Below are 17,642 nucleotides of genomic sequence, written 5' to 3'. Positions count from 1 at the left end.
CATCTAATACCTCACCCCCCCTTTCTCCTACTTTCTCACTAAAACCTATCCCCACATCTACCATAAAAAAACTGATCCAGAAACTAAATCCTTGCTCTAATGCCCCAGACAATATTCCTTCATACTTTCTTAGCATAGCAGCTGAAACCATTGCCTCCCCTATTAGTATACTAATTAACCGCTCGATCCAAGAAAGCAAAGTACCCCAAATCTGGAAAAAGGCCTTTATCATACCTTTGCATAAAGGTGGCAATAATAATGATACTACAAACTTCCGTCCCATAGCTATTCTGTCTCCCATTTCTAAACTCCTTGAAAAGTGTATCCATTTGCAGCTCCTTCCTTATCTCTTAGACAATCACCTGCTGACTCCAACCCAGCATGGCTTCAGACCCGGCCATAGTACTATGACAGCCCTCCTCTCCTTCTTAGAAACCGTAAACAAGGCCAGGGACTCTGGACAGATTGTTTCTACCCTACTACTGGACCTCTCAAAAGCCTTTGACACTATCTCATAAACTACTCCTTGATAAACTCTCCCAACTTAACTTATGTCCTTCCTTATTAAACTGGTTCTCTAGTTACTTATCAGATAGATCTCAAGCTGTTAAATGGAAAGCCACTTCCTCATTCCTAAGCACTCCAACTGGGGTCCCCCAAGGCTCCATATTGGGTCCTCTACTATTTAACATCTTCATAAATGATTTCCGTAATTCTATCCCATTCTCTAATATTATTCAATATGCAGACGATTCAACTATTATCTGCTCTGCCACATCCATCCCAGTACTCCACAAACTTACACAAGATGCATTCTCTATCACTGAACAATGGATGAAAAAAAAACACCTAGCATTAAATGCCTCTAAAACCAAATTAATGGTATTTACTCCCTCTAAACACATCTCTGTCAACCCAAACTCTTTCTTAATCACCTGTAACAACACATCCTTGGAATTGGTGCCAGAGACTAAGTTACTTGGGGTTCAAATCGATAGTTAGTTTAAATTCAACTCCCACATACAACTAAATATCAAAAAAAACCTCATCAAAAACTAGGCATGCTCTACCGACAAAATCGTTTCCTTACACCCTCTACTAAAATCACTCTCTCTTCCACATTCCTTATTCCCTCTCTTCTATATGGAGCCCCACTCCTGACTAACCCACAATCTTCCCTCAAAACACAACTTTCCTCATGCTACAATAAAATAGCTAAATTTGCTAATGGCCACAAAGCATCTACTCACCATTGTTCTTCTCTCCACAAACTAGTATGGTTAGAACTACCCAACCGACTCATCTATTCCCAACTCACTCTTGCCCACAAGCTCATCTTTAAACCCTTCCTTTGTCCATCTCTTTCCCCTGCTTTTAAAATGCACCTCCCCAACAGAGAACTCAGAACCAATAACCAGAACCTACTTGAACTATACATACTATTACGTCCCCCAGGTAAAAATCCCCTATCTTATAGTTTAGCACATCTCCGGAACTCCCTACCTCCAGCTATTCGTACCACCTTCAACCACTTTACATTCAAAAAATCTCCTTACTCTCATCTACTAACCCAGTGGGAATGCTCTTGCACCCACCCTTCATAATTCAAGACTGCCTTACTTCCTTCCTCCTCTTGCTAATAAGCTTCCTTGTATCTGCCTCTCCTATTGTAGTAACTTGCATCCTGTAACTAGCTGCCTAATCTTAAATCAGAATCATTTTTGTATCCCTTACCTAGCAACCTAACTTGAAATGCCTAGGCAATTTCATCAGTAATGTCACTTGAAAGATATACTCTTAATGTGTAAATACTGAAACATGAATTACTTTTATAGTAGGTACCACCTGTAATGTTCCATTGATTATGTGTGTTCAAACAGTAATCTGTATAATTCTATAAATGCTGCAATATGAATCACTTTTATACTATGTACCATCTCCAAACAGTAATCTGTAGAATTCTGTAAATACTGCAATTTGAATTCTGTAAATAATGCAATCTGAATCACTTGTATAGTATGTACCAACTGTAACAGTCATCACCAGTATGATGCTCTGTGTAATTTGTTTGTTAATATTGTATTATATATCTAAAACTATGTAACCTTGTTTCTGGAGCTTTTCTCCCCAGGACTCCATTGAAAACGGGTTCATCTTGGCCCAATGGACTATCCTGGTAAACCAACTGCAAATAAAATAAATAAATAAATGACTTTCTACAGGTTCCGCTACCCAGAAAACATCCCACCAAGCCCTGATCCTTTTCTTCCTCTTAAGAATGATGAGAAGAATTAGACCTCAAAGGCACCAAAAAAAAGATGTCAAGCAGACTAGATGTCTAGCCTTTATGAGCACAGCAAGGAGTATCCAAGGCAGGCCATTACCTGTTACCTTTCTTCCAAGTCCCACCCCACATGTTTCCCTTCCCCTAGCATCTAAACTTTCCACCCCCTACAAGTCTAGGATGCAGGCTTTCCCTTGCCCTTTTTCTTCCAAAAAATGTACAAAAATTACTCAGGACAAATGGGTACCGGATATTATGCAAACTGGTTAAAAATTTTTTTTTTGCTTCTCATCAAAAGTCTGTAGGCATTCCTGTTTTCCAAGAAGCTAAATTTTGGGAGGCTGCAGCTCAAATAGATCTTCTATTACAGCAGAGACCAAGAGAAATGGACCCTCACTAGAAAGAGACAAAGGAATATTGCTTTAGACTTTTCTTATTCCCAGAAAAGAAGGAACATGGAAACTTATTTTGCACCTTTCAAGGGTAAACAGGTTCCTTCTAGCTTCCAAGTTCAAAATGCTAACTCCGCAGAAACTTATGCCAAATTTATCTCCCGAGGCATTGATGGGCCACCCTGGATCTAACAAAGGCTTACCTACACATCGCCATAGCAAAAGTCTCACAGAAAGCATTTACATTTCAGGGCAGATGACAAGCACCATCAGTTCTCTGCTCTGCTCTGCCATTTGGTTTGCCTACTGCACCCGGAGTACAAGTGCCTGGCTCCAGTAATTGCCTTCTGCAAGACAAAGGGCATTCAGATTTACCCCCATCTGGATGATTATCTGATCCAGGCAAATACTTTGTATAATCTTCTCTCCTCTCTTGACCAGACCATTAATATTTTCTTGAACCCAAGGTTCACCCTAAATCTGAAAAGTTAAATCTCATTCCATCACAAAGGCTAGTGTTTCCACAGGCTGTACTGGACACAGATCTACAGAAGGCTTTCCTCCTAAAGTAAAAGATTCCCTTTCTGATTCAGTACTTATCTCTCTCCTTCACCTGATAGTAATCTCTGTAAGGGAAGTCTGGTTAGACTACATGGCCTTGTGAATCCCTATGATCCCTCTAGCCAGATTGCACATGGGAAGGATTCAGTGATACCTCAAGAATGTGTGGAATCCACACAGTCACTCAGCCATAAAATAAAGCTCTAACCTTCCTTCAAAAAAGAGCCAGATTGGTGGATCTCAGCATGCAGACAAAACATAGGGTCCATTTCAGACTTCCCTGTCTAAACCAGACTGTGATCACAGATGCTTGAAGTGGCCTGGGGAACACATGCAGATGGATTCCTCAAGTACAAGGAAAATAAGACTTCATAAAAAGGCACATAAACCTCAAGGAGATGATGGCTGTGCTGAAAGGCATACTAGCATTCAAGGACTTATGGAAACCATGAACTTAACCAGTGAAAAAGATCATACAGAGTATTTGCCTGGATCAGACAATCATCCAGATGGGGTTAAATCTGAATTCCCTTTGTTTTGCAGAAGGAAATTACTGGAGCCAGGCACTTGTACTCTGGGTGCAGTAGGCAAACCAAAGGGCAGAGAACTGCATGCACATAAAACAGAGGGTCCGTTTCAGACTTCCCTGTCTAAACCAGACTGTGATCACAGATGCTTGACGTGGCCTGGGGAGCACATGCAGACGAATTCCTCAAGTACAAGGAAAATAAGACAGACTTCATAAAAAGGCACATAAACCTCAAAGAGATGATGGCTGTGCTGAAAAGCATACCAGCATTCAAGGACTTATGGAAGCCATGAATTTAACCAGTGAAAATTGACAAAAAATTCAGTGATGCAGTATATAAATGAAGAGGTACCTCACTCCTACTGTCTGTGTTGCTTAACAATGCTAATGTGGGAAACTGCTTAGTCTGGGGGCCTACACCTAATGGCACAGTACCTGTCAAGGGAAAACATGCTTTTACGTGCTGACCTCAGCAGATCAAAGGTAAACTCACAACTGGACTGTAAACAGAGATGTATTTACAATAATCAGCCAATCATGGGGTGTGGTAGTAATAGATCTTTTGCTTCAAGAAAAAAACAAACAGCTGAATAAATTTTACACAAAGGACACAGACCTCAACGTCTGGAAAACAGTTGCCTTCTTTTCATGAACAGGTCTGTTATGCATTCTCTCATTCTACAGTGCTCCTGAAGATCAGGGAGGAAGGGTCAGGAGTAATTCTAATTGCACCTTTTTGACCGAGGCATCATTGATGTCCTCTACTCGATGTCTATGCAAGGAAATCCCATGGCTGCTACCTCAAAACATGAAGCTGTTGGCACAGAACAGGATATCTATCATGCATCCCAATCTCACCACCTTGAGGCCTATCAGCACAGTTAATATACTGAATGTTTGTCTTTCGGCTTTTCCCGGTTAGGGGGTTGCCACAGCGGAACTTCGGTCTGCGAATGATTGGCAGTAGATTTTTATGGTGCCGAGTTGCCAGCCCGACGCCCAACCTTCAGCGAAAGCACGCCCATTCACACATGTCTTTTGGAGGCCACTCACAGTTAATATAATGAATACCCCTCTAAAAATTTCTTTGGATAAGAACACGCTAGCTATCCTGAGGGAAACTTCAAAACCAGGCAGGAGAAAGTCGTACTTATCAAAATGGAAAAGGTTTTCTTTCTGGTGTCAACAAAGAATCATCATTCCTAGGTCTGCATAGCTTTCCCAAGTGCTAACCTATCTTGGATTTATTCAGCTATTTCTGTGTACCTTCCCATGCAGCCACCACTGTTTTCCCAACCTCTTGTGAAGCAGTTTCTTAAAAGGTAATTTTCACCTCAGACCACTGTAGATTTTTTTCTCCATCCTGGGATTTTAACTTTTGTTGTAGAAAATGTTAATAAGGAGGTAACCAATGATTTGTATGGGGTATTACTATATTTTTCTTACTGACTGCCTATGTTCATAAGGGACATGAGGGCAGGTTTCATTTGAATAGAGTCAGGGATGAACTCTAAAATGGATGGGAAGAGTATTCCATAGGGATATGCATCTGCCTCTCCAGCAAGATGTTCTTCGTGTTTCACTGTTGCAGTCATTACATTTGGGTAATCTGCTGGCAGGTTGCCCTCATTCGGCCTGAATTCCAAAGTCTTGAGTCCTGCGTCGGTTGCTATCTTCTCTTCCATGGTGTCAGGTCGGCAGGGGTATAAAACATGCTGCCGACGCCATTTTCTTTAGTCTTTCTTGCCACGCGGTGCCCGAAGCAGAAGCATTTCGCAAGTGCCGGTCGACCGACTACTGAAATATTCGAGTTTGAGTTTCAGAACCAAAGTCTTCACTAAAGCTAAGTACCCCATTGGGGAAACTTTTTTCTTGCCTTTTACCAATGTCAGAAAAAGTTAATAATTGTATTACTTGTGGGAAGCAAATACCTCATAAGGATTTCCATTTATACTATATTCTTTGCTTAGGCCCTTATCACAATGTGCCTGGCTGTCTGTTTTGTGCTAGATTTAACCAATGCATTATTAAGCGTCAGTATATTTTTGCATCAAAGTATTTTGGAAACAGATTTAACTACCTAGAAATGTCGTTGGATAGCAATCCGACTACTGGAGTACATACAAAATGCAAAGAAAAGGACAGAGAAAGGCAGTCGAGATCCAAAACTGACAACAAAGCTTCTCCTAAGCCAGTTGTTGGTTCGCCGGTACTCAGTGAGGCGCCTTTGTCCCTGATACCCGCTACCTTCAAGTCGCAGGCCTCTACCAACACCCATGTGGAGTCCGGCATGCCGCAAGATACTCAAGGTATTGGACCGACAGATGTATCTCCCTCAGATGGGTCCAGAGCTGCTGAACAGGCACCGGCATCTGAGGGTGTATTCAGACCTCAACATTTATATATCAAACCAACGACAGCTGCAAAAACCAAAGACAAAGGCAACTTCTAAAACTAAAAAAACTGATGCATGAGCCACGTGCACAGGCCTCTATGCCTAAAAAACAGATGATCAAAATGGCTGAAGACCTTATTACCTTGATCAGGGGTACCCATCCCCCTCCAGATAAGAGGCCTAGGCAAGACACTGATTATGAATCTTCAGATCAGGTTTCTATTTCTTCTGATTCCCCTTCTGATCAGGAATTATCTGTACCTCCCTATGAGGATTCTGATGCTGAGGAGTCTATTTCATCTCCATCTCCTCCAGAGGATTATTCATTTGGAGAAACCTTGCATACTTTAAGGGAGCATTTTCACTGGGAGAGCCAAGACTTCTCAGAATCAAAAAAGAGGCTCAGGGATTTCCTTCCTCTCCCTCAGCACAAGCCTTTAGCCATTCCCCCTGTTTTAGACATTGTGGATGATGTGTTTTTGGAGTCAAGCTTAACCCCTGAATCCTTACCTCCGGCTCCCAGTAAGCCTGACATATATTACAGGGTCCCTGACTCACATAAATTTTTATTTAGAAACCCTGCTGCTGATCCTGAAACTATTTCACAGGGTCCAAAGGGAGTTAAGGCCGCAACAGCAAAAAATCCTACCCCCTCTGACAGAGATTCAAGGGCACTTGACAGATGGGGGAAAAAAAAAAGGTTTATACGTCTGTAACCTTTGGCAGTCAGGGCCTTAAACTGTCAATTTCATATGCTTAAGTACCAACAACATGTTATGGGATTGCTGAAATAGAAAATGATGTTGATTTCAGAATGTGCAGAAAATAATGAATTGCAGGAATTACTGCATGCAGCTGAACAAGTTGGAAAGCATACTTTGCAATGTGGTTTTGATTCCTTAGAGGCCTCCCGCAGGGCCACAGTTACTGGACCTGTGATTAGGAGGCATGCTTGGTTAACGGAACAAAATTTGCCTGATCATGTTAAAGCTAAATTGCTAGATGCACCTTTACAGCATGATTCTCTGTTTGGTATTAAGGCAGAAGAGGTTTTAAAGAAAATGGAAGACAAATGGAAGTCTATGCAAACTGTTAAAGACTTCTTACAAGTGCAGCCACCAAGATTCAGTAGACACTGGCCTACAGAAAATTGGTCCTTTCCTGTGTCAGACAGAGCTCAAAGGGGCAAATCCAGACACCCAAAGGGTTCCAGATACCAAGCTCAAGATTCATACAGGTCAAAGCAATGGGGTGCATCTACCTCCAAATCAGGGGGAGATAAAACGCAAACCTACAGAAAACAGTCCCAATGACTTCCCTCTGCCTTCACCAAGCACTTATCTTTTGACAGCACCCTTAGGGGGAAAATTAGCACTTTTTGCTCAAATTTGGCAGTTAATAACCCAAGACAAGTGGGTACTAAACTGGAATTGAACTTTTTATTTTCATACTAAACATAGTATCACAGGGATACAGATTCCATTTCCACACACTGCCAATGGCAAACGGTTGGCCAGATCTGCCCAAAAATCAATGGGCAGAGGATCAGAAACAGGTCATGTCCCTTATGGATATGGAGGCCATTCAACCAGTACCAGAAAAAGGACAAGGTTTTTACTCAACTGTTCTTGGTACCCAGAAAGGACAAGGCCTGGTGGCCAATACTGGATTTATCAATTTTGAACACATACCTGGACATTCCAAAATTCAAAATGCTGACTTTGCAGCAGCTTCTGTCCATGCTGGGCAAGAATGCTTGGCTGGTGACATTAGACCTAAAAGAGGCATACCTGCATGTCCCAATAAGGCAATCGTGCAGAAGATACCTCAGATTCAAGGCTGGCTTAATGCATTACCAATTCTCTGCACTGCCCTTTGGCTTATCTACTGTGCCCAGGGTCTTTACAAAGTGCCTGGCACCCGTAATTGCATTTTGCAGACAAAAGTATACAAATATATCCTTACTTGGGTGACTGTCTCATTCAAGCAGAGAACAAGGACACTCTTCTTTGACACCTGGCGTTTATGAAAAGGCTTCTAACATGCCTAGGGTACACAATAAATGAAAAGAAATCACAACTGGTACCCTCTCAAAAGATAACATTCCTGGGTGCAAGCTTGAATACAACTGCCCAGATGGCTTACCTTACACCAGACAAACAAAGGCAACTGACTACTTACTTCAAACTGATGGCAACAAAGACCCAGTCTTCTGCAGGCCCTGGGCTTCATACCATCCTGCATCCTACTAATTCCATATGCCAGACTGCATATGAGGAAACTTCAATGGTACCTAAAAAGTTTATGGAGTCAACATTCACACAGTCTGGAGACAATGATTCCTCTCATTCCCTGCCTACAACAGGAGTTTCTATGGTGGGCAAAGGCCTGTCACCAAAACATGGGATGGCCCTTCACTCTACCCCCTGCCAGCCAAACCTTAACAACAGACGCATCAGATTATGCCTGGGGGGCCCACATGGCAGCAAGATGCATTCAGGGCATATGGGCACCAAAACAAATGCATCTACATATCAACCAGAAAGAGATGCTGGCTGTTCATTTTGGAAGCCAGAAGGCCTAGTACTAGAAATTCTTATGCTGACAAATGGAAGAGATTCTGTGTTTGGAATCAAGCACAAGGAACTGATACAGCAGAACCAAATATTCCTCAGATATTACAATACTTAACTGAGATGCTTGACAAAGGCCTATCTTTCTCATCAATCAAAAAACATGCCTCTGCCATTTTGGCTCATTAAAACACAGAGTCACCAATCTTTTCTCATCCTTTACTAAAGCAGTATCTTAAAGGAGCCAAAAATTTAAAGCCCCCTAGAAGATCACCATTATCTGCATGGGACCTCAATTATGTGTTGGAAAAGCTCACCCTGCCTCCATTTGAACCAGCTGCTACTGCTGATATAAAGTTCTTATCATGAAAAACAGCTCTGCTACTAGCAATTACTTCAGCAAGAAGAGTTTCAGAGCTACAGGCCCTCATGGCTGTAGAGCCTTTTATCGTATTTCACCTGGACAGCGTGTCTCTGAGGACAAATCCTACTTTTATGCCTAAGGTGGTTCCATTGTGGCTCTTAACTAAACAATTCATCTGCCAACTTTTTATCCAGATCCACAGAACAAAGGGGAGAGGGTTCTGCAATCTTTGAATGTACATAGACAGCTAAGATTCTACTTGTGCAGGACTAAAGCTCTAAGAAAAAACTGAGCAATTACTAGTGTCATATGCTGCAGGATCAGAAGGAAAGGCTATTTCAAAGCAGACAATTTCAAAGTGGATAAGCCACTGCATCCATTTCTGCTACTTACACCATAGTAAACCTGTGCCCAAGGGCATTAGGTCTCATTCCACCAGAGCTGCTGCAGCTACTTCAGCAGCCTTTCTCAGAGGAGTACCAACCAAAGACATTCTAGAGGCTGCTACTTGGAGTTCTGTTTACAAAGCATTACCATTTGCCTCTCTACTCTTTAAGTCCAGGGCAGGATTTGCCACTGCAGTGCCTTATAGCCACACCTAATGCTGTTTAGCTCCAGCCACCCAACCATAGCTTTGGGATTCTACCCAAATGTAATGACTGCAACAGTGAAACACGAAGAACATAGTACAGTTGTATACACTTACCATAAATGTAGATGTTCGAGTGTATTCACTGTTGTAGTCCAGGTTACCCTCCCGCCATCCCCCTGTCATTCTGAAGTTTATCTTTCCTTCACTGTCTTCTACAACCTATGTGGTGTGTTTGCTTGTAGCTGAAAGTAAAGTTTATACTGATTGGGAAAGAGGGTGGCTTAATGGCTAAGGTTTTTGCCTTACAAACCCAAGGTGCAGGTATATAACCTGACGTCATGGAAGAGAAGCCAGCAACTGACTCAGGACCCAAGACTTTGGAATTCAGGCTGACTGAGGGCAACCTGCCAGCAATTTACCCAAATGTAATGACTGCAACAGTGAATACACTCGAACATCTACATTTATGGTAAGTGTACACAACTGTACTTTCAGTGTCACAAGTGAAATTCTGATCCCTGGATCTGGTATTCATGCACCGAATTCTCCTGGTGAGAAACTTCTGTGGGCATTCCAACTGTTGTAAGTGTCTGGTTAGATGCATGCCAAAGAGGGCATTGTATTCAGTGATAGGTCTGATAAGTGCTGAGTAGAGTGGTACTATAACTTCCTTGGACGTGGATGCCACAGCCTTACCTATAAGTTGGGAGACAGAATGATTTTCTTATCTTAGCTACATGTTGGCAAAGGCCAGATTGCTGTCTACATTTGTTCCTATTTCCCTTACTACTGGGGTAACTCTTTGGGGCATTTCATCGATAGAGTAATTAACTTGCATTGACAGTTTCCAAAAGGGCATTATAATGCATTTTTTGCACTGAGTTTTAGGCCATGGATTTGGCACCAGTGATTTGGCTGTATAAAACCCACTTGCAAGATGTTGATGCCTTGGGGGGGGGGATCTATAATAGCTCCCAGTTTACAGTCCTTTGTGAACTCTGTGATCTAGAAGTGTTGAATGTTCCTCTTGTCTTCCGAGAAGCAGATGCCAAAAAGGAGCGGCCCCAGCATGGAGCCCTGGGGATATTGTGCAGGTGATCAGTCTGTTGGTGGAGGTGGTCTCACTGATCCTGACTTCTTGGGTCCTGTCTGTGGGCCAGCCAGCAATCCAGTGTCCTGTAAGGATTTACCCCTACTTGAAAGAGCTTGTTAATGCCTGAGTGGGGTATTGTGCCGAATGCCTTAGCCTGGTCAAACTACATAGTATACACTATTTTACCCTTGTTCATTGCCTTGGTGACCTTCTCAAAGTAATCCAACAGGTTAAGTAGGCATGACTTTCCCTTAACAAAGCCAAATTGTGATGGGTCCACTGTCCGTATGTTGCCAATGTCCTGATTCATCACATCCATGATAATTCATTCCATGGGATGTCATATTAGGCTTGTTAGACTGATGGGTCTTTAATTCCCTCCGTCAGTTGATGATCTGCTCTTGTGGATGGGAATTGTTGCAGTCCTCCACTCACATGTAGTGTAGCCTGTTTCAGGGTTGTAGTTGAAGAATTCCCAAAGTGATTCTGATAGGTCATATTTCAGATTGTTCGGGAGGAAACCAGGGATGTTGTCTAGACCCATGGAGGTGGTGTTCTTGACTTTAGTGAGTGCTGCCAGCACCTGGTCCCTGTTGATAGCTGCAAGAAGTATGTTGAAGGGGATATCACCCAGGGGAAGTTTGAGCTATCAGCCAGTAGATTTGCTATGTCAACCTGATTGGCAAAGGTGGTTCCGTTCACCACCAGTTCAGCACACTGCTGTGTGTTACCTCTAAAGTTTCAAGCATAGCTGAAGATCACCTTGTGATTGTCTTTAGCCTGCAAGGCTATCCTACCTTGTAGATGGCCTTGTTGAACTTGATTCTTGCTTAGTTGCATTAAGAGTGCACTTATCTTTAAGGGGGTTACTCTTGCTGATTTTGGCCATCAGTGTTTTTTTATTATATATCATGTTTAGGTGAGGATTCCACCAGTGTGATTTGTTTTAGGTTTATTTGTGCTAGCTATGGCAGCCTGAATGCAGCCATTCACATGTTTGTATAGAGACTCGCTGAATAATTTGCATAGGTAGCTGTAGATTTGGAGCTAGGGGGACCTTGAATTTTGACAAACTGTCACTTAATTGGATGTAGTTTTCCTTTGAATAGTTCATAGGTAGGTACTAGGCTATTGGGCCCGGGGCCTATATAAGCCTAGCCAAAAAAGTTCCCTGGCTTTCGCCACCCAAGAAAGTTATTTTCCTGTGTCCCTGTCTAGAAGAGACACAGAAGTGATCCCTGGGGTAAATTTCCTATTTCCCATCCAGTTATGTAGATTTTTCTTAAAGAGGACTAATGAGGAGCTTTGCTTGACATGAATGGGGGTAGTCTGCAGCAACAAAAGTTGAAACAAACTGAGATGAATGAAACAAAATCCACGTCAGCAGAACCAGCAGCAAAAAGTCCAATATTAAGTGTTTTATTAACATCCACTTTTCGTTCAAGAAAAGTGAACTTCTTCAGACAAACATCAAAAGGTAAATGTAAAAAAGCTCCTTAAATACACAATTAACAACACATGGTACATTTGAATGGACCAACTAACTGGTTAAGACTCGCTGACATCAATGTGTGGGAAAAAGCAGATCTCAAGGCTTCTTAAAGTGCTACTGCATACAAAAGTCAGGTCTTTACTTGTGTTTTAAAATCAAACAACTGACTAAAATAAAATGGAAAATTGTCAAGGAAATGTGTCTAAACATAAAATGTTTATAACCAAGAAAACATAATGGTTCCATTCATTATGTTTTCTTGGTTTTAAACATTTACACAGTGGCAAAGGCAACAGTATTGATAACCAACTTCTGTCTAGTGTGGGTAGAGAGAAATTAATTGTTCATATAATTATTCTGTCATAAATTTCATGATTTTCTAAATATCTTTGAAACCAAATAGCACAGACAGAGCTGCTTTGCCTCATATGAAAGCTCAGAGCTGGGTGAACAAAATGCCGCTGATAGTATGTGTAACTTGAGCAGTTGCTGAGATATTGTAAGTTTATAAAATATTATAAACATAATAATTACAGTGTTTACTCTGACTTATAAAATCCAGTTTAAGACCTAGAATCCAAAGAATACTACCACTATAAAAATTGCTTGTGCTGAAGAGTTTGCTGTTTATTTATTTATTTTTTGTAATCCCTGTGGTTCTAGAGATATGAACATTTGTTTGAAATGGTGAGGACATAATTTGTTTCTACCAGAAAGCTTAGGCTCTGCTCATTGGAAATTACAGTGCAAACTTCCAGAGCTCCTATCTGCTGTGGGGAAAGAAATACAGGCATGAGTATCACTTAATGAAAAAAAAATGTATACATGACTTTATGTTTAACACTGAGAAGTTAATTGGGGTTAATCAGCTAAAGAAAGAAATATGGCATGAATTAGTCACCATGAGGAATTAAGTGTAAAGAAAGCTTCTGATATGCTTTGCCCTGCTCAGCGCTAGCCTAATCAGAAAACTGCACTCCCTACCTTTGAATGCATCATTGCGGAGAACTGTTCAAGAGAAAAACCCCCATTATAAGTTCAAGGTTTCAGCACATATGCGTTCAGACACACCCCACTAAATGAAGGTACTAATCTCTATTCGTAAAGCAAAAAATACACATCTAGATTCATTCAGCAGCAACATATTTGAACTCCTCCATGTCCAAACATTAACAGTATCATTTTGTAGCCAGCTATAGGATCCCTCTATGATCTTGGCCCATGACTCCTACCCGTCTAATATTGAAGCCGTAAGCATCCAGCCAAACACCTTTTTCTTAAGGGACTTCAACTACTCCTCCATTCACTTGAAGCTTGTATATCCTAAACATGTATTCCCAGAGATTTCTGGACTTTATGAATTCAGTATCACTGTGTCAGCTAGTCCATACTCCAATGAGGGCAACAAAATCTTGGACTTGGTTCTTACAAACATGGGACAGCTCACGTCCCCTCCAGTTGCAACACCCTTCTCAGTCAAATCAGAGAACAAATCTGTCATATTCACCATAAAACGGAAGTTGGAAGCATCCTCTAATAATTCATTATTCAGAGATTATGGTAAGGCAAATCTGTTAAAGCTGAGTCATGACCTGGCAAAATTCCACATTCCCTTCCAGTCTGAGGACTCCACTTCAAATGTGGAATCCTTCACCACCAGAATCTTTGAATACATGAATAACTGCATAGAAGCGTCTGCCCCCACCAACAATAAATACAATGTTAAGTTTAAAAATAAGCCTTTATGGTTTAACCATAACATTATTTGTCTGTTAACTGGGTTAGTCCAGCTGAGCAAAAGGCCTGTTTTCAGTGGAGACCTGAGAAAAGCTCCAAAAAATTACAAGACATTAACGTACATAAATGCAAAAAAACAAAATTACATAGTTATATCATACATTCATAAAACAGGAAAACTTACATTAATAAGCTCTCTAGTAAAAGTAAAAAGTCCATTGCATATAAAAACAAATTTAATGCTGCAAATATCAAAAATGCTGTTGATAACTCTATCAGACAACTTTGGACTTTGATTAAATCAGCCAAAGCTTGATACAAGATAAAAATAACCACCCAGATAAAAGACAATCATTAAGCCTTTTTAAACTGTCAGAAACTTCAAAAATAATAATAAAAATTGCACTAACCTAATAGTAATTGCTATGTACTCTCTTAACTTTCAGGACATTGCTTCAAGTGGATAAATTTAACTCTTTATACAAAGATTGTCTCACCCAGGGTTATACAAGTCTTCTGCAACATTCAGAGGCCTTTGTACTAAACTGTTAAGGCTGGAAAATCGGTAGGAATGTTTGGCTAGCCTATGAAAATCCTCACAGATCAGTAGGCCTAGTAAGTAATCTATGAATCTATTAGAAGAATGTATTATTGTCATAGAACACTAATAGATACTGTTACGTTGATGTGCATTTGGATTTACTTGAATAGAGAGAGTTCTTTACTGCAAGGTGTGCTTTTGCCAGGTAATTTACTTGTGACTGTAAATTCAAGAGTGGAATTCTTACATCTGCTTTCTTGTTGAAAGCAATGAATTCCAGTGTTCTACAAGACAGACTGAAAGAGGACAGCCTAGACAAAAGTATTAATGTGATCAGAGTGGAAGATGCCCTTCTTTAATGAGGAGGACAGCGAGACTGCAGCAGGGATGTCCTTCTATAATCACTGTTGCAGTATTCCTTACCTAAGGAATCTCCTGGTAAGGGTAGCTCAACATCCAGCCAGTTTTCCAAAGCATGTCATACCTATGGGCATCATATGTCACACACATGCTGCCTGCACAAGGTGTAGGGCATAAAGGTGACATATACACACACAACTTTGCTGCCAGTCCAAATGCCATCATTAAATGTTGGGCTGAACACCCTTCTGCTATGCTGGTTACCAAGTTGCATTTCAGATAAGTGCCCCATTGGGGTTTCTTCTTCTTCTTTTTTATTTAGCTCTATTGTGTTCATGTCATCCAAAAAGGGCAAATGTCAGTGTGGGAGGCAGATTTCCCATAAAGATCTTCCTGACCTGTGTCTTTTACATTTGGGTGCTTTCCAAGACCATACAGTGTTGTATTTCCCAGGACTTTGTCCCTAAAACTCTCTGAAGTCATATGCCCTACTTTTCTATTTACCTTTAACACCAGCATCGTAAGCTGTAGGCTGGAGGTACTATGGTAGAATCCTCCTGTCCCGAGGGTCAGCTGTCTGCCAAGAAAAAGGCAAAAAAACTTAGGTCTGATACAGCTGCTGTCCAGCCTCCCCTGGTCATCTGTCTCAAGGCTAGTGAAAACCCAGTGGATCATCCAGTGGTTGCATTGGATTCCCCTGCCACAACCCTGTCAGAGGCTGGCATGGATCTAACTTCTTGCACATCCTTGAAGACTACATATGTCTGCTGACATTCGGGGAAACCTCAGCTGATTATATCCTTAAGACAGAGATATATTCTGCAGATCTTAAGGAGGAGATTCACACTATGGATATTGAATGTCACCAGTGTTCTGACCCTCTGAAGGTGTTTCATGAGGACATCCCACAGAAAAAGAAACAGAAAACCAAGCATATATCCTCTGTATTTAAGGATCCCCAGTGTGACTGGCAGGATTTTACTCAGGTTATTCAGTGCTTTGATGGCTTTAAAGCCTCCTCACGGGGTGTCTGTGCCTGCCCCCCTGTCTTCCACTCCTCTTAAAAGACCAGGGATCTGGATTCTTTGGATGAAGATATTGATTCAGGAAGAATCTTGGCTTACTCTTCTCAAATTCCTTCCCCTTTGAACTATGTTTCAGAGGAAATGCCTGCATGATGGAATTTTTTAACTGGGATTGTTCTCAGGTTTCTGACATTCAGAAAAGATATTATGAGCTTCTCCACATGAAATCTCCTAAATCATCAGCTGTTCCTCCTGGTCTGTCTGTCCTTCTGGATTCTTCATCAGCAGCTTCTGTGGCCCCTGATTCTCAGCTTCCTGCACTCAAGAAACCTAATAGATTTTACAAAGTGCCTCTGGAGTGCAAATTTCTTTATAAGTGCCCTTCTGCTGAGGTGTCTGTCTCTTCTGATAAGCCCTCGAAGTTGTTGCCCACTACCATGTTGCACCCTTTAGATTAGGATAGTAGGGCTATGGAGAGGCTGGGCAAAAATGTTTACAGTGCTGCTATGGTTCTATATTTGTTCATCAAAGTCTAATTACAGTGAACATTTTTTCATCAAACTGAAATCACCGAATGGCCATTCATGAAGCATTCACATCAGCAAACGTTTTTCCCAGGGAAGAAAATGACTTGGCCACATGGAAATTTGCCCTTTTCCCCACTGTAGTGCGATGACAGAGTTGGTATATAGATATATATAAGTAGGGAAGGTGTGGGGGGGACAGCCCTCCCCACTTTGGTGGGTTTGATGTGGTGTGTGTGTGTGTGTGTGGTCTGTTGGCCAAGTCATTCCCTTCCCTGGGAAAAATGTTTGCTGACGTGAACGTTCAAGAAACGTCCATTCTGTGATTTTGGTTCGATGAACAGCTGTTCACTGTAATTAGAATTCGACAAACTGATATAGACCCATGCTGTCAGTTTTCCTTTTGTGTCATCAATTACCGGACTCATATTACCAAGTATGTTTTGGCCCTTCTTTCTTAGGTTTCCAAAGTGGTTTCTGACCTTCCTGACTCTGAGGGAGGGTTTCGGCCCTTTCCCTGTTGAGCTGTACCTCCCAAGTTGCTCAACACTGTTTCAAATGCAGCTACAATGCAGCCGAGGCTTCCACCAGGGCTGCTTTTTTTTGATTCAGTTATGAGGCATTACTGTTGGCTTTGTCTTCAGACTTTACCTGATGACATTAATGCCAAACTATTGGATGCTCCTTTGGATAATAAAAATCTTTTTGGTGTTGCTGCTTCTCGACTTTTCAAGTCTCTCCAGGATAAGGGTAAAGCCTTGCAGGAGTGGAAACATATTTTGTTTCTCCTATTTCCAAGTTTCAGAGGAATTCTCCCTCTAAATCCGCTTGTGTTTGTAGGCAGTCTTGCTCTCCACCTAAGGACAAGAATGGTTTTAGACATGTACCTCTCGATAAGTCTACTCAGACTCCTGCCACCCAGAAACCCATTTTTCAGGGTAAGCCAGATTCCATTTGACAGTTTGTTTCCCCTTTCCATTGGCCAGGTTCCCTTATCCCTTCATCTTTTCCTGTCATCCAAATTGGTTAAGGATTATAATAGACTCTTGTGCTTTGTCCATTATCCACCAGGGATATTTTATGATTTGGAAATCCCATCCTGCTTTTTTGGGCATTCCTCAACCCCCTCAGGCACAACTTCCACTTTTGTCAGAGGCGATCCATTCTTTTTTGGTTCAGA

Source organism: Protopterus annectens, chromosome 2.part2, assembly GCF_019279795.1.
Source record: "Protopterus annectens isolate FY-2018-M chromosome 2.part2, PAN1.0, whole genome shotgun sequence".
Classification (NCBI taxonomy): domain Eukaryota; kingdom Metazoa; phylum Chordata; order Ceratodontiformes; family Protopteridae; genus Protopterus; species Protopterus annectens.
This window is presented reverse-complemented; position numbering follows the sequence as displayed.